General features: G+C 32.5%; 1 long non-coding RNA gene across 2 annotated transcripts; it reads right to left on the minus strand.

Moving 5' to 3' along the window:
- Positions 1-18,675: 18,675 nt before the first annotated feature.
- On the minus strand, positions 18,676-24,029 carry LOC112090715. 2 transcript variants are annotated; one of them, XR_002901780.1, is made up of 4 exons: positions 23,946-24,029; positions 23,226-23,317; positions 20,698-20,787; positions 18,676-18,764 (listed from the first exon to the last, which is right to left on the minus strand). It is a non-coding gene; the product is annotated as an uncharacterized LOC112090715 (long non-coding RNA). The 2 variants fall into 2 exon arrangements; XR_002901779.1 differs by lacking the exon at positions 23,946-24,029 and having other exon boundaries at positions 23,226-23,609.
- Positions 24,030-27,515: the final 3,486 nt, after the last annotated feature.

Consider the following 27,515-nt stretch of genomic DNA (forward strand, 5'->3'; position numbering starts at 1 on the left):
AGCAATAATCATAGATGAATTAGTAACATACTTAATAATTAAATTAATTAATTAATAAAAAGTAGGAAAATATAATGAAATTGAACCTAAAAAGTAGGGAACATAAAACGATCACAGTAAGGTTCCCATTGCTCTTTGTTCCTCATGTTTTTAGGAGGATTTTGCCTGACAAAATCCTCATTTTCTGCCCCTCTCATTTTCTGGAAGTGTCTGTGCAAGGTAGTCTTCCAATCCTTGTAACATTTACTGGCTTCACGGTCGACAACATCTCTAATGATGTCGTTGTCACAGTCGTAGTCGAGGTTAAACCAATCTTAAAATACATTAAAAAATCAACAAATGAATCTTATTTATTGTATCCACAATTAAAAATGTTTAGAACAAATTTTGTTTCAAATAGATACTAGCATGCGATTTTGAATCCTCCTTTTGTGCTTCTCAGGTACGTCCTTCCTTGCGTTGTAATGTGGGTCACATATATCTCTTGTATTCAAGCCGACAACACTCAGCAATTGATCCCTCCGGACGAGTCATGATTGTGAACATATTTCTTCAACGTTCCAAGAAAGCGTTCAAATGGATACATCCACCTTAAATGAACAGGTCCTCTACGAATGGCTTCTTCTGGTAGATGCATCAACAAGTGAACCATTATGTCGAAGAAAGCTGGCGGGAATATTGTTTCTAACTTGCATAGGATAAGAATTATATCTTCTTGGGCTTTCTCTAAATCTAAAATTCTTAATGTTCTGAAACATATCAACTGAAAGAAATTACTCAGTTTTGTTATTGCATTAACAATTTCTTTTTTCATGAACGGGCGAATCCCAATCGGTAATAATCATTGTATTATAACATGACAGTCGTGTGATTTTAAACCACTGATCTTTGTGTTCCCATCAATTATATTTTTTTAAAATTTGAGAAAAATCCATCGGAAAATCGAATAGACTTTAAAAATTCATAGAACCTCTGCTTATCAGTTTTGGTTAACGTGTAAGCTGCAGGTGGTTTCATCCATTGATCACCATCTTTGTACAAATGCAACTCTTTCTGAATCCCCATATTTTGGATCCTTCAAACGCCCCCGCATGTGCCACGTCATTTCCTTTACTGTGTGACGCGAGCTATACAAACGCCTCAATTGATCCTTCAAAGGAAATATCGTAATACTTTATGAGGTACTTTTTTACCTTTTGTTTTTTTTACTCTTCCAACGACTGGTGTTACATACTAGACAAACCTATAGATCAGCATTCTCCTTCCAGAATAACGCACAATCATACTTACAGACATGTATTGTTTTTTAGCCCAAACCGAGTTTACCCAATTTCATCTTCGCCTCGTAATACAAATCTAGAAGTTTAATTCCTTCAGGAAATGCATCTTTCAACAACTTCAAAACAGAGGTCATACACTCATTGGACCATTTGTGCAACACCTTTAAATGCATGAGTTTCACCAAAAAATTCAATGAGGAATACTTAGTACACCCTGGATATAATGTCGATTCGAGCTCAGATAACAACTCTTTAAATTCATCGTGCTGCGCATCACCTAACACTTCAGCTTCTACTTCCTCCGGCATATCATGATCAGAGTTATTTCTAACAACATCATGTATAACTACAACCATCTCGTCAACTGATTCATTTATTGGATTGGTCGTAACATCGTCTTCACCATGGTAATACCACGTCGTATATAAAGGATTCAAACCATATTGGTGTATGTGTGCTCTAACTTACTGGATAACACTTATGGTTTAAACACCTCCGACATAGACAACTTGTACAACCACTTTTATCAACATAATCTTTGGCAATATTGATAAACGTAAACAACCCTTCCCAATACTGATCAGACAACAAATTTTTCAGATGTATCCAACTCTTGTCAATTGGCATCTTGACTATAAAAACAATAACACAAGTAATCATACTTCATGTTTTCTTGTGACTATATAATAACGTTTATAAAGAAAGTTTAACATTTCATGCTTCAATTTTATAAGTTTTATCAAATTTTATGAACAAGTTATTTTTTAAATGTTGCACTCATAATGTTTATAATTAATTTTTAATTTTCTTTTTATTAATATAACTAATTCTTATTAATTAAATTCTTAAAATTAATAGATTTTAATAAATTTCAGCATTATAACGACATATTTTTCTTATTATCCAAAAATTTAAACCTACAAAAAACATTTTTTAAAAGATTTCGGCACACCATAACTGCAAGATGTACCACCCTGAACAATTATTAAAACTTTTAATCTCAACCTAAATCAAATTATAATCTTAAAATTTCAACAATCTAAATATCAAATTTCAACAACCTCAAAATTCATAATCTAAAATTTAATCTATAATCCAAATTTCAAATTATGTACTAATTCTAAAATTCTAAAATCTATAAATCAAATTTTAAGATTTATAATCTATAATTATATACAATTCAAATAACAAAAAACTCATAAATTTTAAACTAACAAATACAATAATTCAGACCAAAAAAACTTACAAAATTCAAACCCACTAAAACGAGGGCTGAAAACGGCAAGATTAACAGGAACAAAGGGCGGCGGCGGTGAATTTCGGCAGGGGCGGCGGAGTTTTAAATTTTGGGATTTTTTGGATGAAAAAACAAATAAAACATACAATATTGTTGATTTTGAAGAGAATACAAAGAGATTTTGAGAGTTTGGGGTGAGAAAACCGTAAAAAATTGGTGAGAGGCCGAGTGAGAGAGAGAGAGAGAAACTGATCGGAGAAAGTGGAGGATGAGGCTCTGCTCATGGGCATATAACAGACGTTTTTGTGACGACACGTCATCACAAATATAACTTAAAATTATTTGCGACGACACATGTTGTCGTAAATATAACTAAATTATTTAGGGTTTAGAAGGAATGTTCTGAAATTATTATTTGCGATGACACTTATAATGTCGTCTCAAATAATTTTTGGGGACCCGCCTAATTTGTCCGCCTTTTATTTTACTGAGGGATTACAAATCACTTTTTGCGACGACACTCATTAATGTCGTCGCAAAAAAAATTTGCCACCCGTCAAAATCTTCCTTTTTGCTCGGGAAAAAAAATAAATTAAATTTTATTTGTCCAGGACTATTTACGTCATAAATAATGGACTACTTGCGACGACATGTCGTCGCAAAAAGTGTTTCTTTGGTGCCAAAAGTTCACGCCATAAGAGATTTGGCGCCAGCCATTATTTGCGGAAACATGTGACATTTTTGTGACGACATTATTTTTTCAGTTTTTTGAAATTATTTGCGACGACATGTCACTACAAATATTCAGTTATTTGTGCCGACAAATATCGTCACAAATAGGCCAAATTGTAGTAGTGTGGAGACAAATGTATATTTGATAAGTGAGTTATTTGAGGAAATAATATTAGATTGATTGACTAATGGAGTTGATTTTGAAAGAAAATTTTACTGTCATATTCAAGTAATAAGAGATTTAACATATTTGTGGGAGATAATGTGCTCATATGGAAAAGTGGAGATCAACGTTGAATTTGAAATGGATTTGCTGCATAATAGATTTGGAGTGTAAAAGGTATTCGAACTATTGCTATATATGTAGCATGTGTGTACGTGAAGTTTTGTGGCCTTGAGAAAGAAAATATTGGGTAACCAAAGGAGATATTTTTGGGGCATGGTTTTTATAGAGAAATATTCAGAAAAAGTCTATGTGAGAGTGAACTTTGAGTGTTAATTGAAGATCATCCTTCGGGAGAAGGATTAGAAGCTTTCGGGAGGAAGTGCACAGTCAGTCGAAGTGCAGTCGAAGGGACTTCACTGAGGAGTTCAAAGACAAGTGGTGCTTGCTGAACAAGACCTCTAAGAAGATCTACACGCCGGCGACATCATCAATGAGGGAGTCATTGAGTGTGTAAGACCGATTAGTGTTTCGTAATCTTTTGACATTAGTGGATTGTTCAATGTATGGGCGTGGCCCCACAAATGTAGGTGTGCGTACCGAACTGTGATACCATATCGTGTGTTTTCTATTTTCTACACTATTATTTCCTGCTTGGCTAATTTACATTTCTGCATTAAAAAGACGTATTTAATCACTAGTGTTACAGAAAGTGTTATACCACTCGTTGTAACGCCTACGTAACAACACAGGCCTTTTAATTGGTATCAAAGATGGTTCACTAACACTTTGCTTGGTGAGATTTGGGGAGTTAGTTTGTTGCGGTAGGAATGGATTTTTTGAAAAAAGGTGGTTCAGTCTCACGTCCTCCTCTCTTGATGGTTCCACTTATTCCTATTGGTAAGCTCATATGAAGGCATTCATAAAAGCAATTGATGAGAAGGTGTGGCATGCTATCTTGACTTGTTGGATGCACCCCTTACCAAAAATGAGGCTGGAGAAGAAGTCATGAAACCCGAAAAAAAATGGTCTAATGAAGAAGTCAATTAGCTAATAATAATTCAATAGTGTTGAATGTCATTTTCAATAGAGTTGATGCCAATCAATTTAAGCTCATTTCAACATGCAAATTCATCAAGGATGCTTGGGAGATTTTACAAACGGCACATGAGGGTACGGCTGCCGTGAGGCTATCAAAGCTTTAAATTATCACTACGAGGTTTGAAAACATACGCATGCGTGAAGATGAAATAATTTTTGATTTCAATTCAAGGTTATGTGATATTGCTAATGAGACTTTTGCACTTGATGAAAAATTTTCTGAGGTAAAACTGTTAGGAAGGCTTTAAGGTCGCTACCAGCGAGATTCGCTTACAAGGTTATAGCAATAGAAGAGGCAAAGGATGTGGAATCAATGAAGCTTGATGAGTTGCTGGGCTCTTTGCGTACCTTTGACATGAACCTGAATGAAAACAACAATGGGAAAGGGAAGAAAGAGAAAGGAATTACTTTTCAAGCTGAAATTGAAGAAGTTAATTCCGATGACGAAAAGGACTTGACCGAGTCCATAGCACGATGGTTGAAAAAGTTCAACAAGGTGATGAAAAAGTTCAATAAGAAGAACCACATACCAAACATTGGAAACTCAAACCATTTTCAGAGGAATAAAGTTGCAATGAATATTACAAAACCAAAGACAAGAAACAGAGAAATTCAATGCCGGGAGTATGATGGTTACGGCCATATTCAATCCGAGTGTGCTAACACTCTCAAGAAGAAGAAGAAATCACTAATGCTACCTGGAGTGATGAAGAATCTGAAGGAAGTCAGGAGTATGATAATGATCGTGTGAGTAATTTCGTTGTGTTTAATGTTTATACTGATCAGGGTGTTTCTGTCGACAGTGTCACATACAGTGTTGCAACACTTCCTGTAACAGATTCCATGAATAACAAAGAAGATGGAGTTAATTTAGATTCTGACAGTAGTAGTGATGGTGAAGACCTGACTTGTGAAGCCATCCAGGAATCTTACCAAACCATGTTCAACAAGTGGTTTAAAGTGTATGAAATGAATAAGTCTCTACGGGAGCGAGTTGATGAGCATGTTAAAGAGAATGATGTGCTTAGCAGGGCTGTTGTGAACTATGAATTTCAGGCTGTTGAAAAGGAGAAAAAGTTGCATGATACAAGACCATAATTGGAGTGCACTCAAAAGTCATTGAAGATGATGAATTCTGACACCGCCAAACCGGATCATATTCTCTCTATGGGACAAGCAAGTTGTGATCGTCATGGACTTGGTTACACTAGTGAAAGCTCAACCTCCAAGACAGTGTTTGTGAAGGAGACAACCGCTCCTGAACCTCCGACTACCCTTAGTAAGAAGGTTATTATCTCACCCCCTCAACGTAAAAGGTTTATCCCCATATGTCATTATTGTTGTTTACCTGGCCACGTAAGACCAAGATGCTACAAGTATTTAATTACTTTGAAGAAAGGTATGCTCATTAATCCACCAAATTCCGTAAACTCAAAGAAGACACCTAACGTGAAGATTGATGTGCAAAATAATTTTTCTAGACGTGTGTGGGTAAACCTCTCTTCAATCTTCTCTTGAATCCTCTACGAGTCTTACTCCCCCTGAATGTAATATTCTCCCATGCATATTGATTTTATCACTTGTCAAAAGCTTGGACCAGCCAACATTACTACACCCACAATCATTAGTACATAAGGTTTGTACTTCTTTAGAAGCATGCACTAATGATTGTGGGTGTAGTAATGTTGGCTGGTCCAAGATTTTGACAAGTGATAAAAGCAATATGCATGGGAGAATATTACATTCAGGGGGAGTAAGACTCGTAGAGGATTCAGGGGGAGAAATTTGCATAAATCAATGAATTCGAAGGTGATCTGCAAGAAAGTGTTGCACCAAGTGTTTCATCAGGTGTTACAACACTTTCTGCGACAACAGCTTCTAGAAGACTTTTTATTATTATTTTTGTTTCGACTTATTTTTGTCAAAATGGGGGAAAATAATATAATTTTCTAATTTTTCTAGTTTTTGAATTTTTATTAGGATCTTGTGTTAGTTTTGCCAAAAAAAAAATGACAAAGGAGGAGATTGTTAGGGATTTTGTTAGTTGGCAATTTTTTAGAAATGGGTTGTACAGAATTCAAAAACAGGGCCAAGTTCATGATTGATGTAGAACTAGATTTTGTAGCGATTTTGATATGTTAATTGCTCCGAATATGGAATGTTTTGAAGAAAGAACTTGGTCAATGAATGATTTGGGAGTTCAGCAAGTGTTACAACACTTTCTGAGACAACAGCTTCTAGAAGATTTATTATTATTATTTTTGTTTTGACTTATTTTTGTCAAAAAGGGGGAAAATAATATAATTTTCTAATTTTTCTAGTTTTTGAATTTTTATTAGGATCTTGTGTTAGTTTTGCCAAAAAAAAAATGACAAAGGAGGAGATTGTTAGGGATTTTGTTAGTTGGTAATTTTTTAGAAATGGGTTGTACAAAATTCAAAAATAGGGCCAAGTTCATGATTGATGTAGATTTAGATTTTGTAGCGATTTTGATATGCCAATTGTTCCGAATATGGAATGTTTTGAAGAAGGAACTTGGTCAATAAATGATTTGGGAGATTTGGTGTAATCATGGAGACAAATGTATATTTGATAAGAGAGTTATTTGAGGAAAGAATATTAGATTGATTGGCTTTTGGTGTTGATTTTGAAAGAAGATTTTACTGTCATATTCAAGTTAAGAAATTTGCATATTTATTGGAGATAATGTGCTCATATGGAAAAGTGGAGCTCCAGGTTGAATTTGAAATGGATTTGCTGCATAATTGATTTGGAGTGTAAAAGGTATTACAACTATTGCTATATATGTAGCATGTGTGTACGTGAAGTTTTGTGGCCTTGAGAAAGAAAATATTGGGTAACCAAAGGAGATATTTTGGGGGCATAGTTTTTATAGAAGAAATATTTAGAAAAAGTCTATGTGAGAGTGAACCTTGAGTGTTAATTGAATATTGTCCTTCGGGAGAAGGATTAGAAGCTTTTGGAAGGAAACGCACTGTCAGTCGAAGGGAGTTCGCTGAGCAGTTTGAAGACGAATAGTGCTCCCTGAACAAGGCCTCTAAGAAGATCTACACGACAAACATTGTCAATGAGGGAGTCATTGAGTGTGTAAGACCGATCGGTGTTTTGTAATCTTTTGACATTAGTGGATTGTTCACTGTGTAGGCGTGGCCTCGCAAATATAGGTGTGTACACTGAACTATGATATCATATCGTGTATTTTCTATTTTCTACACTATTATTTTCTGTTTGGTTAATTTACGTTTTTGTATTAAAAAGACGCAATTAATTACTAGTATTACAGAAAGTGTTATAATACTCATTGTAACACCTGCATTAAAAAAATAAAAATAAATAAAAATAAAAATAAAAAACATACCTTTTAAGAGAATAATTTTTTTGATCAAAATTTCAAAATTTGACCCTGATACATCAATTTGGAATTAACGTGTAAATTTGATAATACATATTGAAGATGCTATTAGGAAACTACACATTCTTATAGTGGAATCATCTAGGTGATTCTACTACCTGGAGTCTAACTCAACTAGTTTGAGCTCATTTAAGGGTGACACATGAACGGTCAAGAGTAATGACGAAATTTGACCTTACTAAAAACGCTAAAATGCATAATTGTAGACAGATTGATGTTGATGCTGATGATGATGATGATTGTGTCCTAATCCTCAACTTCATTAGTAAAAAAGGACATATCGTTGTGTATTTCCTTGGATATTTGATTTTTTTTTTCCATCTAATTAGTGGTCAGGAACATTTTAAAGGGTCAAATCTAACCCAAAATTACATTAAAAAATGGGCCTCGTATGGAGTTGTCAGCTTTCTGAAGACCGGATTTTTCTTGGGATTTAGTTTTAGGGTTTCACTGTAAGAGGTTTAACCAAGAGTTTTTGCTTTAATATTTGATTGAGAAATTTTTCCTCTATATTCCTAGTACTTTTTGTTTTATGGCTCTGTGCCTTTTGGAGGGTTTTTTTTTTTTTTTTATCTTAAACATTAGTGTATTTTATTTTCTTATTTAATAATGTTTTTCAAGTGGGGGATTTAGTAAGAAATGAGGTAGGAATTAGGTACTGTCAATGTCCAGAAAAGTACAACTTATATAAAAGTGGAATGTGTTACCTTTAAGCTAAAGATCTCAAAATTATATATCCGATGCTGGTTATTTATAATCACTAACTAGGTTGTATGCGAGTTTTAGCGAAGTGGTAGAAGTTCATAGAATCATGTTGGCTCCATCTCTGGCTCCGAAGCTAAGATATTGAAACTACAGCTAATTTGTTCACAAATTAACTGTAAGTCGTTAAAAATCTTACTAAGCAAACCCCAGAAGGTGAAATATTTCTAATAAAAAGAAAAAATAGTACATGGACTTGAGCCTAGAAGTGCTTCTTATATGAGACACAGAAGCTAAGAAAAACACATGAAAGAGACATGGAAGCATATCACTATTCAGCAAAGAGTGAATAACAACTCGATGAGTGAACTTCCAATTTTTAGCCTGACTTATGATGGCCTGTTTATCAACAACTTAATTGCCGTTTTCATAAAATATAGATATAAATAGAGATATAGATCACTAAATATACACTTAAATATAAGACTTTTTTTCAATCTTTTGGAGAGACCGTCCGTCGGAAGAACCATATACAAAGTTTATATATATATATATTCCTAACAATTGTTTTTTCTTTTCAGCTCCATCTGTGACTATATAAGCAGGAAAGTCGTACGTATAATTAATTTCTTTGTCCTATTTTGCTTAAATTAACCTGTCTGCAATTTCCACCAAAAGTGTGAATGCCATTATTAAATAACATGTCCTAGTGGAATACTTTGATGTACATCAAACTTTTGATTTTCTTTAATAAAAGTAATTAGGTAGGTTAATCTTGTAGTGAGGAAAACCGTCGTTATATATTAGATTAATCATATGTCAAGGGTAGGTATGCCAGTTGCATTAGATTGATCACAAGATGTTCGTTTCCATTATCGTTTTCCATTTGTTATTTTTGCACGAAATTTTACGTAAATAAAACTTATTAATCTTTTAATGGGTCTTTTTTCCGATAGGATCTCTTTATTAATAAGATCGGTTTTTTATTATTAAATTTAATCAAACTTACATTATATAAAAAATATATATATATACGTAGATTAGATAGTTGTCTGACACGGAGGTTTTTTTTTTTTTTTTTGGCACCTATTAGAAAAACCTCTTAGTGAATCAGTAGCGCAATTGGGGCTAGAAAAGTGAACTCGGTTCCATAATTTGTCCTAGCTAGTTCAGTAGTAATCGGTAAGTCAAAGATTTGGATGCCTTATTAATTAGGTAGGTTTAAAAATTATGACTATACGAGTCAAGGACACAGCTTCTCCATTATTGTATGACAAAGCCAATGTCCAAAACCGACAAATCATAAAGTGAAATTTAAGTGAGGCAAGGACAACTTTTCCCCATCAAAATTTCACGTATTATTAGCCCTTGGATTATATATGACGGATCAAATGGTCCCATACATAGTGGAACGTGTCAAACCAAACTAAACAAGTTTGTTCATTTTGGGGGTTTGAATCACGGTTTTTTTTTATAAAGAGAAAATATTTCATTTCACAAGAAATTATTTAAATAAGACACAGATGGTCACAAATATAACAGAAACTCACCCCGACCTTTTGATTGGATCCACCAGTAAAATAATCATAGCACAGGGACAAAAATTGGTACCGAAATTCAATAGGGAAGGGCTCGTTCGGCACATACTCGAGCATAATTAAAACTCGTTTGAAACCATAAATAGTCGATAGAATAACACAGTCAACCGGGATAAAAACTCCTCGTATAAGGGACATCTACACAGCTTAAAAAAAGTTCTAAGCAGGCAAAACAACCCACGCCATCGTTGATCAACTCAATTACGTGAGAGACATAACCAACACTATGAGGCGTTGAAACCACCACCTTCATTATTACCAACACAACAAAAACAAAAACAAGCACTAAAACAAGCGGAAACCTCCGAGCATCTCTATCATGAACCTCCGATGAGGAACTAGCCGGCGGAGGAGCCGTTGTGGGGCTTTGGAAGACCCAAAGCAAAGCCAAAAACCGGCCTTCAAGCAATGGCAAAACACCCTTACCCACCTTCACCATTGTCACCAGAATACAACCCCACCACCACCCAACCACCACACCCAAAGAAGCCCACCATCAAGCGGAGCAAATTCTTGGAGGAGCTCGACCACTAAATGAAAAGCCCGTGTGAAAATGTAGCTCAAAGATTCGGCACCCAACCATCAATCCGAGTTAGATCGGCCCAAATAGAACTATCACACCGCACACTGTCACTATCAACACAAAACTCACGACGAGACGAGCCTGAAAACGGTTTAATTTTTTTATTACAGTATTATTCTTCCTTATAAAAAGTTTTAATTAAGAGAATTTAAATTTCTACTCAAACTATTTATTAAAACGGACGATCCAAACTGGGCACAAAACTAAAAAAAGCATAATGGGCTAATTAAAAAGTGAGCTACACCATTCTCGTCATGCGAAATATTGTAGCCAATAAAATCACTTCAAGCTTGCCTAAGGCTAAAAGAAACTTTAATGTCATCATTGATATTTGTTTCTCGGGCTCTAGCTTGAGCCTTATAAAGAACTATTCGAAGAACAAACGCATCTATTTCAAGATCCCAGTTTTGGAAGCCGCAAGAATTAATAAAACCTTCACCAACTCTCACATTCAGCAATATGGGGAGAATTTACCTGAGAGAAATTTGCACCTGCATGGCATCAAAGCACAGATTTACAATTCAAATTATCAATACTCCTATTGCTGGTGAAGGCACGGTTTTAAACTAACATATATATTTTTATCAAGTTATTATATATTATTTTCCTTTGATAAAGGGGTAGTATCAAAAATAATATCAATACCATGAAGTGAAAACATCGATTTTTAAAATACAACTCATCAACTGTCAAGTGATGCTAATAATAATGGGAAAAGTGCAAATTTACCCTTTTATAATGGTCATTTTTTATAATAACCCTCTAATCATAACTATCTTTTATTATAATAGATCAACTTAAACAAAACGACAATATTTATTTCACAGAGTTAATTCTACAAAAATTTCGAAAAGTTTATATTAACAATTACGACTGAAGAAAATAAAATTAAAAAAAAAAAAAACGTTAAAGTCATGGAATTGTCATTTGCTTTATTACCATTATTTTTTTTTTCTTCTTTTAAAAATAAGCAAAGGTCACATCTATGACTATGAATTGAATTTTGGATTTGGACTTTCACGAATACTTCACCATTACTTTAAATGAGCTCCCTCTCCTTTCTTGTTCTGTCGGCAGGGAGGGAATTGAGTCACATTTTTGTACCAGTTAAGTGTGTTTGAAATTAGTTTTAAAATCATTTTATTTTAATAAAAAATAAAAATGAGATTGTTTTGAGAATCATTCTGAGACAGATTTTAAAATTACATTCGGTTAGTTTCTTAAGAGATTGTTTTGAGTATAATAAGAAAGTGAAATCATGTTTATTAATTAATATATTATAATATTGTTGATAAGTATCAAAAAATGAAACAAGAAAAGTGAAAATAACTGTTTTCTAATTCCTTCATAAAAATCATTCTCAATGTTTTTGTTTTCATTTTCGTTTTCAAACATTTACTAAACAAATGTCGTTTCGTTTTCTTTTTCATTTTTTACTTCTCAAAATACGTAAAAACTGTTTTTAAAAACAATTCCAAACATGCACTTAATCTCCGAACTATTTGTATTATGCAAACTTGATCTCCTTTTTTATACAAATTATTATCTAAATTTTGATTCTTTAATAGTTTTATTTTCTGACATAATATTTTGATTCATTACGGCGTTTTCTCTTAAAAAAATTAAATTTAAGAAGTTCTCACAAATAGATTTTTTTCACAAAATTTAAGTGCGGAATCAAAATCACTTATACCCGTGAACTAAGTGAGCTCTAAGATTTTCAATACCCAAGTCATAAGAGTTTAAAAGTTAAGAGGACCAATGGTACAAATTTTACAGTTTAATATGAAATTACATTATTAATTTTCTTGACTGGTTCCTTCTCCCGTATTCCTTATTTTCTCTTGTCTGCAATTTCCTCTTGAGGTGGATTTAAGGTCTGAGTTTGTGGTTGGAAGCATCTTGCTTTCCGGTGTTGTGCTGCAATTGTTTTGGGCAAATGGAAACCAACCTTCATTGATTCGTAGCAAAAACCAACCTTAATTGAAAAAATAATTAAATGAGAAAATAATATATACGCCTTAGATTACATTTTGTTTTGTGTTTCTTCTCTTCTCTTGTTGGATTTTCTCACTATTCCTTCAACGAATTCATTTTTGCAGAATGGAAAAACATCAAAAAGAATTGGATACATAGCAATGTAGATCTGGAAAGGGGAGTGTTTGCCCAAAAACAAAACAAACAAACGAATAAAAACAAGACAAACAAGGGTATGTTTGTTTGAGGTTGTAGGAGAGAGAAAATGGGAGTCCAAAGAATTAATTGAGAAGAAAGGAGTTTCTTTCTTCTTCGGCGAGTTCTTGGAAAATTGGAAATAGGGTGCACCGAAATCAGAAATACATTTTAAAATGTCTTTTTAGTCATTTTATTAATTAAAGGGTGCCTTAATCTTTTTAGGGGTGTGAATAAAATTTCTCTTAAAATACCATTTCAACCTTACATATAAAAACGGCGCCTTTTGATATGAATAACTTAGGGGATGTTTGGTTAGAGGATTCAAACCATAATTTGAATCATGGTTCATGGTTCATGGTTCGCTATAGTATTTTTTTTCATAAAAAATACGCGTTAATCAAAAATGATTCTAATCACATGATTCTAATCCATGAACCAAACGTCTCCTAAATATTGTAACCAATTAACCACATAATAACGTATCTTGTAAAAGAACAAAATCAATAAAGATCAATGTTTCTCACTACCACATAGATATGAAAGTTTGGGCCGGGTCAATTGGTCCAATCTGAGCCCCTACATTGTTGGTACGGGTCCGGGTCTAACCCAACCTGCTTAAGTGATCGGGCCAGTTCGGTTTGCCCAAAACTCCAGGTCGGGCCAAACCGAGATTTCGAAGTCTGAAATCTTATTTAGACCAAGCAACACCTTTTTATGAATTTTTCTTAAAAATACCTTATAAATTTCAGGGCCAGACAATGAAAATATTAAATTTCCATTTGTGTCCGGGCCGGATGGCCCAAACGTTCACCTCTGCTACCACTCCTTATAAGGCTACGCTTCATGCATTGTTGGAACCAAGGCAAATCGGATCAGCACGAGTCTCAATCCTACCAAAAGAAAAACACAAGTTATAGGTTTTCTCTCTTAACTATAGGCTGTCACAAAATACTTCTAGAACATTATTTTTAGCTTTTTCCCCATCGAACTTCAACAACTATTACAAACTTTTCCACTCAACTAAATTTTTAGAGGAAAATGTCATGAAAAATACAAAAACTAACCCCAAAAAAATCCTCATATTAATATTTTTAACCGAAATAATACATATTACACAAATAATAAGTGTCTTAGTACATAATTACTCTGTTTGCTCCTTATTGGTCACACAGAATTACAATTACGCAGTAGGAGCTGTCATTTTTTCCCTTCTTATTGGTCACACAGAATTACAATTACGCAGTAGGAGCTGTCATTTTTTTTATTACACTAACTTTCTCTTAATTTACTTGACATAAAGAACTTTGGAAGTTCATCAATGGAAGCCAACAACAATAACATAAGTAAGAATTTAACAGGGAGAAAATTTGCGAGAATTGCTAGAGTTTAAAGGGAAAAAAGTTAAAACTAAAGTTCAGGAACATTTTGTGATAAGGCCTATAATTCGAGAAAAAATGTATAATTCGTCTAAAAATAAATCTTATTCTTATAAGCCAAGTTTGGTGGCTTTTATTTTATTGTATTAAATAAAGTATATTATTTTGTATTGTTATTATATGATGTGGTGCTCTAGTACAATCAAACAAACTTGTCCTATAAGTATTGGATAAAGAATAAATCGGTATTTACCTTTTGCCTTCCATTACGTTTGAAAACAAATATGATAAAAGTAAGTGTAGGTTTCAAAAATAAAGAATAAATCTTATTAAAACATGAAAAATATAATGGTAAATCGTATAATATTTTCAACTAATTTTGCTCTGTCATTTTAATCTTACAAATGATCCTTGAGGTTTAGCCTCAATCCCACTTTAATTCCTGACTTTTTAAACATCACACAGTTTGACTCTGAGATTTTATCTGTTTCAATTTAGGTCATTATGTTAATTTGGTGTTAAATATTTAACAGAATCTCTTGAAATTATAGACTAAAATTAAAAATATATAAAGGTTAGAGACTAAAGCAATACAAAAAATTAAAAATTAATTTTCAAAGATAGACCTAAAATTTTAGCTGTTTCTAATTTTAAACTCTAATTTACACAGATTCTATCAAATTTTAACGCCTAATTAATGAAAAGACAAAAACTGAAATAAAATAAAATCTCAAAAACCATCTGTATAACGTTTAAAAAGTCAAAAATTAAAATAAGATTGAATGTAAATCTTATAGACTATCTTTGAAATTAACTCTATTATTAACTATTGTCTAGTAAGAAAAATCGTACGTTAGCGTATTTCAGTTTGTGATGGAGCTAAAAAATATAAAGTTCACATATTGGGTAAAGGAGTTGTCATTTTTGTCTTCAGTGAAGTAACAGTTTCTTTTTGTTTTAGTTTCATAAAAGATTTTTACTTTTAGTTCCGTCAGTATTGGATAAAGGAGTTGTCATTTTTCAATCCAAACTAGTCTTGTGCCCGCGCGTTGCGGGGAAAATTTTTATTGTATTGAAAGTCTAAAGTTTTTTTGTGCAATATCAGGTTATACATATATATATATATATGTAGATTTATGTAAAATGTTGAGAGAAAAGTACAGTATTAGTATATATACATACACATATATAGACATATGTATATTATATGCTTATCAAAAAAATTTTATTGGATGTTATATGTTCAGAGAAAAGTACAGTATTAGTGTATATATACATATACATATATAGACATATATATTATATGCCTAAAAAATAAAAAATAAAGAATTTATATCTATATTTTCCTATCTTCAAGTCATGCGTCATCTATCAAGCATTTGACAAAAGATTTCCTATAATAGTATTTGCTAATACGAATGACATAAAGAGCGATAGCAAAAGATAGATTAATCAAAAGAGTAAATATATAAGTGCTGAAAAAAATTGAATATGAAGAAACTGATAACTTAAGAGTGATAACATTTTTATGTAGTGATTGTGTCTCAGACATTAAATATTGTCAGCAATGTGCGGTAAATGATTTGACTTATATTTTTATGACATTTTTATGGCTACCTAATAGCAACAACTATGACAACTACATAAAGGCACAAAAATTAGTCAAATATTACATTTGTCATATAGATTATACTATATTCATAACAAAGAATAAATGACCGTAGTAAGGTATAGATATGTCCAAAGACTACCCGATGAACTAAAAGGAAGGGAAAAATAACAGTATCAAAGAAACAATATAACTCTGCAAAGATGACTATAGGATAGTACCAAATTCCACCTGTGTGAACAATGTGTAATAAGTTTTCATTTTACCCAAATAAGGAGATAGAGTAAGGCAAGATAAGGATATTAAATAAGTAATTTGTATTCAGCCTTCAATTAGATAAAAATAGGTAGAACAGCTAAGGCCAATGATAGAGAAAGTAGTGAGATATAGAATACAAAAGCCAATAGGAACATGATTTGATACAACTTTGGTAAAGTGAAGGAAAAAAAAGAGAAGAAAAAATGGCACCAGGAAAGGAAAGAAATAAAGAAATAAAGAGTTGTATAATAAAGACATAATGGAAGGGAAAATAGCAAAAGTCATATTGTTTTTCTATTGAGAATAGGTAGAAAAGCTAAGGTCAATGACATAAGAAGTAGTGAGATATAGGATACAAAAGCCAATATGAACAGGATTTGATACAACCTTTGTAAAGTGAAGGAAGAAAAAATGGCAAGTGCCATGTAACATGGATGTAGTTTTGTAATTCTTTGTAAATTACTTGTTCTATCTTCGATTATAATATCTCTTCCTTGTTCGTATTCACTAATGTCTCCAACTATTAGACCACCAATATCGTTTAAAGTGGGTAATTCATACTGGCTGCTATATGTGCTTCTTCGTCCTATAAGTCTCAGTTTCATGAATGATATTTCATGTTGTTAATATCTATCTCTTATCATTCGGAAAAATTTAACTAATTTATTTGTATTATTAAGCATTTTGATCAAATTTTCAATTATAAATTGAATTAAAGTTTTGTGTTGATCATCAATTGAGAATGATGTTGCTATTCGATTTTCAATTTCGTTTTCTTTATCGTAGACATAAAGTTGTGCAAATTTTGGACGGTTATTATTTATTGGTAATAAATATCCTATGAAATAATGTACTTGTCTGCTTTCGAAAGTGTGTATTGCTTAATCCTCCATGATAATCAAGTAATTTATCTAATATAGAAGGAGTTTGTTTAATGAAGGGTAAAGTTATTTTTTCATCTCTACAACAAAGATAATATTTAATTTGGTTGTCACCAATATCGTTTAAAGTGGGTAATTCATACTGACTGCTATATGTGCTTCTTCGTCCTATAAGTCTCAGTTTCATGAATGGTATTTCATGTTGTTGATATCTATCTCTTATCATTCGGAAAAGTTTGACTAATTTATTTGTACTATTAACCATTTTGATCAAATTTTCAATTATAAATTGAATTAAAGTTTTGTGTTGATCATCAATTGAGAATGATGTTGCTATTCGATTTTCAATTTCGTTTTCTTTATCGTAGACATAAAGTTGTGCAAATTTTGGACGGTTATTATCTATTGGTAATAAATATCTTATTTCATAATGTACTTGTCCGCTTTCGAAAGTGTGTATTGCTTAATCCTCCATGATAATCAAGTAATTTATCTAATATAGAAGGAGTTTGTTTAATGAAGAGTAAAGTTATTTTTTCATCTCTACAACAAAGATAATATTTAATTTGGTTGTTGCTTTTGATTCATTCATTGAACCAAAATAAGGCACCACAGTGGCGACAGGTGCAAGAGCAATCTCCAAGGCCAATGTATGAATTCGTAATGCCTAAAAAGGTAGGAAAAAGAAAATGATAAAAATAACATACAACAAATTAGTATTGTTGCCCTGTAAAGGTTTTTTAATGATTGGAATACAGTAATTAATATAGGTGAGGAAATTACGTTTTTGAGTGTCATTTTCAACTGTTGAGGAAGATGATGATTCAGGGATTTCTCTTTGGGACTGAAGGTGTGTCAGCATCATATCAGATTTAGACCGAGATGGTCTTGTTGACGCGTATTATACAATTTAGTTTGTCTGATTTTGGCGCTCATCATGTGTATCAATGAGCTCTGGATTTGTTTAGAAAATGGTGCGATGTATGTATTGATTTCGTCTTCTTGGTTTTTTTTTGAATTAATTTCCTATCCAAATGCTTTTGTAATGTCAAAGTATTTGAGATCTGAAGCAAAAAAGGAATTTTTTTTCCTATCCATATGCTTTTGTAATGTCAAAGTATTTGAGATCTGAAGCAAAAAAGGAATTTAATTAATTAACGTATTTATTATTGGCTATACTGCGTTGGAAATGGTTAGAAATGTTAAAGGCAATAATTTTATAATAACAAATTTATTAAGTTGTGACTACATTTATAATTTGTTCTATAGTTTATTCTAGAATTAAGCCATCAAGCAATATTTTACAAAGAGAATTAATAAGATAATGGTAATTTATCAGTTAAATACATGACTAAAGAACACGTAAAAGAAAAAATTTGTAACTATGTCCCTATGCGTTGATATCTTTATGTATTTGGGATAAAGGAAATAGTATTAGAACATGTATAAGAACGAAAGTTTGAAATTTACATAGCTGCATTGAATTAATGAAGACAAAATACATAAATAAATAAATTGATCTATAAATCTGTATATTCTCAGCTTCATTTATAAATGAACAAATAGATTAAATAGGTCTTATAATAAAATGTAGCCCTACAAATTTATGAACAACGTAGAGAAGGGAATAAAATATCTGGCAAAACAAAAATGAATAAATAAATAAATTAGTTAGTAACATGAAGAATGAAAAAAAGGATGAATAGAAATTACTAAAATAAACAAGGGAGAGTATACTACGTAAATGAAGTTATGAAGCAATAATAATTAAAGAAGCAAATCATGTTAGGTTTTAGTAGTTAAAAGTAAAGGATATGACAATAAAAAGATGAGGGATTAAATGAGAGGGAAGCAAAGGAAATATAAATGAATAAGTGATTGAATAAGGGGAAAAATAAATAGGTAAAATAGAGGGTAAAAGGGATTATAATACATAAGTACTACAATATTTTTGTATAGCAATAGTGGCTCAAATACTTAATATTTTCAACAATATATGACGAATCAATGAACTTATATACTCGTAAACAGTTTGTGGCTGCCTACTATTGGCAACTACACAAAGGCACAAATAATAGTAAGGCATTATATTCGGTGCACATATTGTCAATTATGTATTAGATGAAATAGTTGATCGGAGTAAAATATAAATTTGTCCAAAGACCACCGGCTCAGTTAAGGAAAGAAGTGTGGAGGGGAAGTTTTTTTATGCGCGGGAAAGAATGACAAAACAAAGATCAATGAAGAAAAGTGGAGCTGCGGGCACGGGGAAGAAGAAGGGGGGAAAAAAGGATGCATAAGAAGCAAAGCAGATGTAAATGGAGGAAGGAATAGGAAGTAAGTTTGGGTAGCCATGAAATAGCCAATAGGAATTGCGAAACAGTAACCAAACAACAAAAAAACAGAGTTCCATACTGATAAAGTAATCAAAAGGAAGAGAGAGAGCAAATAAAGAACAAAAAGATAAGGCATAAAACAGTATGACCACAGTCAAGTGCATAAGAAAGTGAAGAAGCCGGCTCAGATGTGAAAATAAGGAAAAAAGATGCAGGGCTGTTATTCTGTTGTATTATTTGTTGTCAACTAAACCTGGAACAGGGGAGAAGAAGGGGGGCTAAAAGGGAAGCAAATGCAGCAAAGCAGATGTAAATGGCGGAAGAAATGGGAAGCAAGTTTGGGTAGCCATGAAATAGCCAATAGGAATGGCAAAACAGTGACCAAACAACAACAACAAAATAAAAGGAACGGGCAGAGAGCAAATAAAGAATAAAAAGATAGAGATAAAACAGTATGACCACAGCCAAGTGCTTAAGAAAGTGACGAAGATGGTTGCTCGGATGTGAAAATAAGAAGGAAAAAAGATGCAGGGCTGTTATTATGTTGCATTATCTGCTGTCAGTTAAACGTGGATGAATAATGAATAGTGAATTATAAATTGGATCATAATGTGCATTAAATGTATATATTTAGAATGTGTTCAATAATGGTTTTTTATGTTTTTATAAGACAACGACAATAGAGGGAGAAAATCATTGTATAGCAATAGGAAAAGAAAAGATAAGAGATATTGGAATAGGTAAAGAGGAGGGCAAATAAATAAGTCAAAAGTTTTAATGAAAGAAAGTAGATAGAGTGAGAAGTAAAGGAAGAGGAAGATATTGAGAGCAGTTTTTGGACAAATTATGTAGGATTCAATATGTGGAAATTGGTTATCATCATGGTCACAATAGTCTATATATATGCGTATTAAGAAAAGAGATATCATCAAGACTAAAATATACTAAGGCGAAGTACATGTACATGCATGTGAGTGAAAAAGAAATGAAACAAAAGGTCAATGTGTTGGGATCACTGATTTGTAAAGCAAGAGACATAGTAAATTTATATTTGTAATTTGCTATATATTTTCTAACAGTAAGGAAAAATTTTTAGCAGCTCCTTTGATTGGTAATATCTGAATAAGGATAAGGAGCGATAGATAGTAGACATTAACATTGCAATAGGAACTTGCCAGATTCAATATCAGTAGCAGTGATTAAAAATTTATGGATAAGAGTCGTTAATGATACCTTAAGTGCTATAAATATAGTTCCATGTCCTGAATATCAAGGAAGCAAGTGCAGATGGTAGTAAGTATGAGGCAGGGAATGATAGTAAACCTGAAAAATACAAATAAATAAGTAAAGAAATGAAGTAATAAATAAGCACGGGGAAAAAAGGAAAAAGGGGAGAGGAGAGAAGGAGAAGAAAGAACTAATGAAACATGAATGTTAGAATGTTTTTGTTTGGTTATTTTACATGATGATGATAAGTACAATAAACTTTCAAGAGCAGAAATGTGATGAGAATACTATGTACATTATGCTTTATCTTACTCCATGATGGCACATAATTGTTTTAATATCTATTTATAGCATTTTATACACGTCCTGAATAAATCATCGTGCCTATAGAGATCAAAGAATATGCGACTTTATTATGTTACAATGTTCTATTTACATCCTGAAAACATATAAAAATAGATATTTATTTGTCTTAGGTATGACAGACCGAATATGAATAAAGGACGTGCGAATAACCGTAAAGGGTAGAACAGTAAACACATGAAGCATTAAATAATAAAGAATCCCACTAAATACAGGGATGTGAATAAGTGAATAAGTAAATAAGCAAAGAAATAGGATGCCCAAAGAAATGGTTGAAGAAGAGTAATGAAACTATAATATAACAATGTAAGGCACTAAAGAAATGGTTGGCAACCATGGCTCAGACATTCACTGTTTTCAACAATGTATGATGGGCACACAAACTTATATATCTATGGCACTTTTATGGCTGCCTAATATGGGCAACTGCACAAAAGCATGAAGATTAATAAGGTGTTATACCTGCCATATTGATAATGATTTGTAAAATGGGTGAGGCAGACTAAAATACGATGTTGTCCAGAGACTATCAGATGAATGAAAAAAACTTGAGCAAATTGGGAAACAAATAGGAAGGTAGAGTTCCATTTGTATGAAATGAGTCAAAAGCTGAGGCCAAAACAGGAATAAGACAATAACAAAAAAAACTTAAACAGCACAGGAGCCATGGGGTCAGCAACACAAAAGGACAGGAGGGAAAAACGCAAGGCGAAAAAGGGGAAAATTTTAAAAGCAAGACTGTTATCGCACTCTATTATGTACAATAGAATAAGGGTCTAGGAACAAGAAATAATTCCAAGTAAATCATTCACAATAAAACAGAAGAAGGATAAAATAGGAATGAAAAGGAATATATTATATAGATAAAGAAACAAAGACTTGAATAGTCAATGGAAAAATATGAGGGATTGAATATAAATTAATATCATGAAGAACATATTGTAAGAAACCAAAAAAACAGAGGCACTATATATATATATATATATATATATATAAAACTAACTTCTGATAAAAAAAAACGTAAGCCAAAGAAAGACTAAAACGTGAGAGTAGGTAAGAATTAGAGGGAAAAAGAGTAAAAAATTATGAATCAGTAAGGGAAGACAAAAATAGAATCAAAATAAGGAAAATACATTCACATCAATCTTTGAACAAATCATATAAAGGCTGACATGTACAAATCAAGTTTAGTCATCATTGCCATATAGGGAGGGAAAGGGGAAAAAACAAAGGAAAAAAAAAAAGGAACCTAAAGCTAAAGTATACGGGATAAAGACATGTGTATAAATATGTTAGTGAGAGGTAGGTGAAGCACGTATGTTGTTAAGAAATAAATAAAGTGAAAGTAAATACGTAGGCATATTTAAGCAGTAAAGGATAGGGAAAAAAAAAGGGGGCAAAAAAAAACAACGCAGAGAAATTGACAGCATTTATTAAATAAAGGAGGACTTTTACCAACATTGTACATGAATAAGAGGTACTAATTAAACAACAAAGGTATACAGCAACAGCCATGATGAAAGGAAAACAATGCATATCAATAATGCTACAGGAAAGGAATACATGCAATATCAGCAAAGAACATTCAAAAATTATCGGCAAGGGCTATTAATGGTACCTGAAATGCTCCAAACACTTCTTTAACAATGATATATCAGGAAACCAGAGAAACTCAGAGATGGTCAGAAGTAAAGAAATAGGAAAACAGGGCAGTAAATGATGAAAAATGGAATGACGGAGTAAATGATCAGAAATGAAACAAAGATAAAGATAGGCAGTCAACGATAGAAGAGTAAAAGAGCAGAACAGTAAATGATCATGGGTGGGACGAAGCGGTAAATGATGTGGGATAAAACAGAGGAGAAAAACTGGCAAGAGCAAGAGAAAGGGACAGGGGAAACACAATGAATCGATCCAAAGCAACATTCTTCATAAATAAGGAAGCAAAAAGCATGTATGAACAGTGAGCAACATATAATAACACAACACGTAACAGGGCATAGTCGGTTTACAGAGGGTAAAAAATTTAAATTTGTTAATTAAATCACAAAACCAATACGCTGGTTTTGCAGTGAAATGAGAGCAAATGACGAAGCTAGCAACACAAATCAGCAACATAGGCACCACAACTCAGCATGTCAATAAATGAAACATAAAAAATCTGAGATTACCCATACGCGGTAGAAAAGGAGGCAAGAGAAATTCCAGCCATGCAAACAGACGTCCTGCGACAAAAAATCCATGAAAGCAAAGGATGGAGGACCTGAATCAACAGAACAGCATGCATTACTCATCAGGAAATTATATTAGATATTAAGAAGCCAATCATGTAAAAAAAATAAAGGAAAAAAAACGGCGGGAGAAAACAAATGAGAAAAAACCGAAGAAAAGTAAGGGGATAACATGCACTGGAACAAAATCATAAGCAACGAAGAAAAGTTATAGAGGTCCCAAGAACGGGAAGAAAATCGGACATGAATCACAAATCGAAGCAGCCTAGGAACATGAAAGAAAAAACAAATAAAACCCCCAAATTTTCGGCCAAATCAAAGGAAAGGAACGAACAAAGAAAAAATCCATAAAATCCCTCAAACTTTTAACCTAAATGACACGAAAATGAGAACAAAACCAAAATGAATCAACAGGAGACAATAAGAACCCAAAAGTCCCTTTTTCCAAATAAAAAAGGAGCAGAAAAGATACAAATCCAGAAAGATGGGGAGAAATTAGAGAGGCATGCACGAAGAACGGAAAGAAAATCAAATGTAAGTCAGAACTCAAAGCAGCAAAGGAACCCATAAAAAAGGAAAAACAAAAGCCCCAAATTTGGGACCAAACCGGACGGAGCAAACAAATTGAGGAAAAATCCATAAAATCCCAAAATTTACAACCAAATGAGACCAATAGAACGAAAAGATTGAGAGCACAAAGCGAGAAATGCAGGATTCCCAGGAGGACGAAGGGAGCGAAGAGAACCAGAGTGGAACAGAAAAATAAAAGCACGAAAGAAAGAGGCGCAAATGAAAAAAAAAAAAAAACTAATGACACGCAAAAAGACAAAGATATCCCCACCTAAAGACCAAAATGCCCTTGCACCAGAAGAGGAAGAGAGCGGTAAATAAAGGGCAAAAGCGTCATTTCATTGTAGAAGGAATAGTAAATTTGGTCTGCATGAACAGTACCTCCGAGCCCTTTTTTACCGCCCGTTTAGTTCGCTGATTCGAGTTTTTAATTCGAGTTGATATATAACTTTATGTGATAATTTTTTACTGTAATAAAAAAATTAAATGTGATTATTTTTTAAAATATTTTATTGTAACAAAACTTAAATTCTAAACTCAAATCGGTAAGGTAAACAGAGCCTTAGTATATTTATAATTTGCTACGAAAAGAGGATCAAGAACTCTCTTTTCCACGGTCTTTGGAATCAAGAATCAACATTGTCTCTCTCATCGTAATGGGCCAAGCCTCAAAAACAAAGAAAGAGTCATTGATTTAATGGGGTGGTCATGATGTGTAGACAAGAAAGAGTCCATCGGCCTTTGAATTAGAAATGGGCTTTGTGTACATTTCATTATGGCCCATTATATATGTGTGATACATCCATCACATTAATTCACATGTACCGTATTATATGATTTAGCATATATATATTATCTTCTAGCACTGTTTTATCCTAATTTGTATAATGCCTGTGTGTAAACTGTGATTAGGCCAAAATGCAAGATGCAGAGATCTAGGAGAACTCCAAACTAATCTTAGGAGTACTCTAACTAGTAAGGTTACATGCAGTTAAAAGCTAGAGAAAATTGCTGAAATTATCACAAGGGTAGGTTTAGATTTTTACCACTTAATTTTGATTAATATCCTTACTTAATATAGTTATTTAATTAAAAAATGATATTAATAAAAAATAAATAACAAAAATTTAAACTCGTGTATTTAAAAAAGTATTTGTCTTATTTTCTTTTAAAAGCTACAATTAAACTTGAGTCTCTCCCTCGGAGACGAAGCCCATAGTTAGACAAAAGCAGAGTAATTTCTTTCCTTTTCACATTGATGAGGGAGATCAACACTAATTAACTATACGTTTTCTTCTACAGTAGAGATAATTTTCTTTGTTGGATACTTCATAGTCATTATTAGACTTTACCTGGTCAATAAATTATGTGGACCGACATTGGGTATGTAGTAGTGGAAAGAAAATAATAAAAAATGTACTCAGTTCATGAGTTTAAAAATTTTGATTATGTAATTTGTGAGAGAAGTGATTGGTGGGAGCTTTAAATTTAAATTTTTTGTGAGAAAAAATATTAAAACAGAATTAAAACTATGAGCTAGAACCCATGAATCAAATAGGGTCTGAGTCATTTTTTGAATAGCATTCATCAGGTCTTTCTCTAACGAGCTAATTAAGGTTCTGCCCTCAAGCGTTTGTAAAAAAAAAAAAAAAAAAAAAAAAAAAAAAAAAAAAAAAAAAAAAAAAAAGAGAAAATTACAGAATTTACATTTGAGAGTGCATAAGTCTAGACTTTTACTTCTTATTTTTAATAAATACTCTTTTGTTAGTGTAATTATTTGACTAAAAATGTTATGAATCAAGAATAAATGATAAAAATCCAGACTCATGCACTTTTAAGGATTACCTAAGAAAGAGAGAAAAAAAAAAAGAAAAAAAAAACTATGGGCCCGTTTGGTAAAATTTTTAAAATGATTTTATTTTCAGTACAAAAGTAAAAATGAGATTGTTTTGAGAATCATTTGTTTTGAGAATAATTCTGTGACCGATTCTGAAATTACGTTTAGTTGATTTTTTCAAATGTTATTTTGAGTACAATAAAAAAATCAAATCGTGTTTGGTTATAATTATTAATTAATATATGATAACATTGTTGATAAGTATTAGAAAATGAAAACAAAAAAAATAAATAAATAACTTTTAATCGTTTTTAATTCTTTCATAAAAACTATTCTTATTGATTTTTGTTTTTGTTTTTGTTTTCAAAATATTTGTTAAACAAATAAGGTTTGCAAACTGTTTTATTTTTTATCTCAAAATACATGAAAAATGTTTTCAAAACAATCTGAAACAAATTTTAAATACACCCTATATGTTATGTGTGTGTTTATTGTTTATTTAAAAATTATATATAGCCCCATAAACAATTAGAAACTTATTTTATGGCTTAAAAAGATTGGGAAAACATCACTTTAAACTAAAGTCCAACTAAAATTCATAAGCACGTAGCACGATATTATTCAACAATAATGTTTGTCGTTGCATTGCTATTAAAGAGATGCAATTTAATTTTCTTTCCGTCTTTTCCTTCCTCTTTATGTTTTTAACTAACGTATGTATTCCCGTCCAAGAAAGAAAATGTACACGTTAATTTCATGAAAAAAAAAAGTCCGGATTATGCATCATAATGTTTTATATTTGAATAATAGAGCATTCTAAATAATGATGATATCGATTAATTTTGATTGAATATTTATTGTAGTTATTAACCTTCCTGTTATATGAGAAAATGTACGCTAACACATGGGACGGTGATAACGCTCTACGTGGCTCTATGTTTGTCACAACAGATAACAGTCGACGTATGAGCCTTGTTTTCCTTCTGAATGATTGGAAAGGCCAAACGTACGGATGAATCCTTAGACCGCTGACCACTCAAGACCGTCGATGCCTATATGACCTACGCATTGGAAGCTCCACAAGAGCCAGTCAAGTGAAGAGTCTAGTTCCCTAGTATAGACGTCGAGGGTAGAGAGCGGGTTACGGAGTGTCTCAATAAAGATCCCTAACACAGGCAGGTTGCGTCTGGTTCCAAAAATATCAGTAGCGCAGGGATTAATTATGAGTCCCTAAGACTGCCTGTAATGGACAATTGAGGATTACAGAATCTGCAGAGCCGTAATAAGGGACAAATTAGATGAGTGAACAGTGCAAAATGTGTTGACAGGCTATGATCTGGGCCCATAGGGTAGTAGGCCACTCAAGTGGATAGGCCTACAAAGAAGAACCACCCACAAAGTAATCATTATATTATAAAAGGGGTAGAGCCCCAAAGGAGGAGGGGTATCTTTTTCATGTAATAACAATAGAGAAAAAAGATATACAATACACAGTGGATGTAGCTCTTGATTAACAGAGTAAACTACTATAAAACTTGCGTGTCTTTTATATACATTCAGGCACCACTTCCGCACTTCTTAAATTACTGTACCACCAAAAGCACTTTAGCAGTATTACACCAAATATATAAACAATTTCAGGCCGGTAACCCAATAGAATACCAAGTAGTAATCCGGCGTAATTCTGTTGACGAAATTCTACCGTCAACATTTCCTAACAACAATCTTTCGCTCTGTTATTGAGGTCTTTCTGGTATTAATTAGGACGCTCTAATATTTTCAAAGTAACGAAGGATTGAGAACAGATTGACTACTTTAGTATT

The sequence above is a fragment of the Morus notabilis genome, unplaced genomic scaffold (genome assembly GCF_000414095.1).
Source record: "Morus notabilis unplaced genomic scaffold, ASM41409v2 Scaffold810, whole genome shotgun sequence".
Taxonomy (NCBI): Eukaryota; Viridiplantae; Streptophyta; class Magnoliopsida; order Rosales; family Moraceae; genus Morus; species Morus notabilis.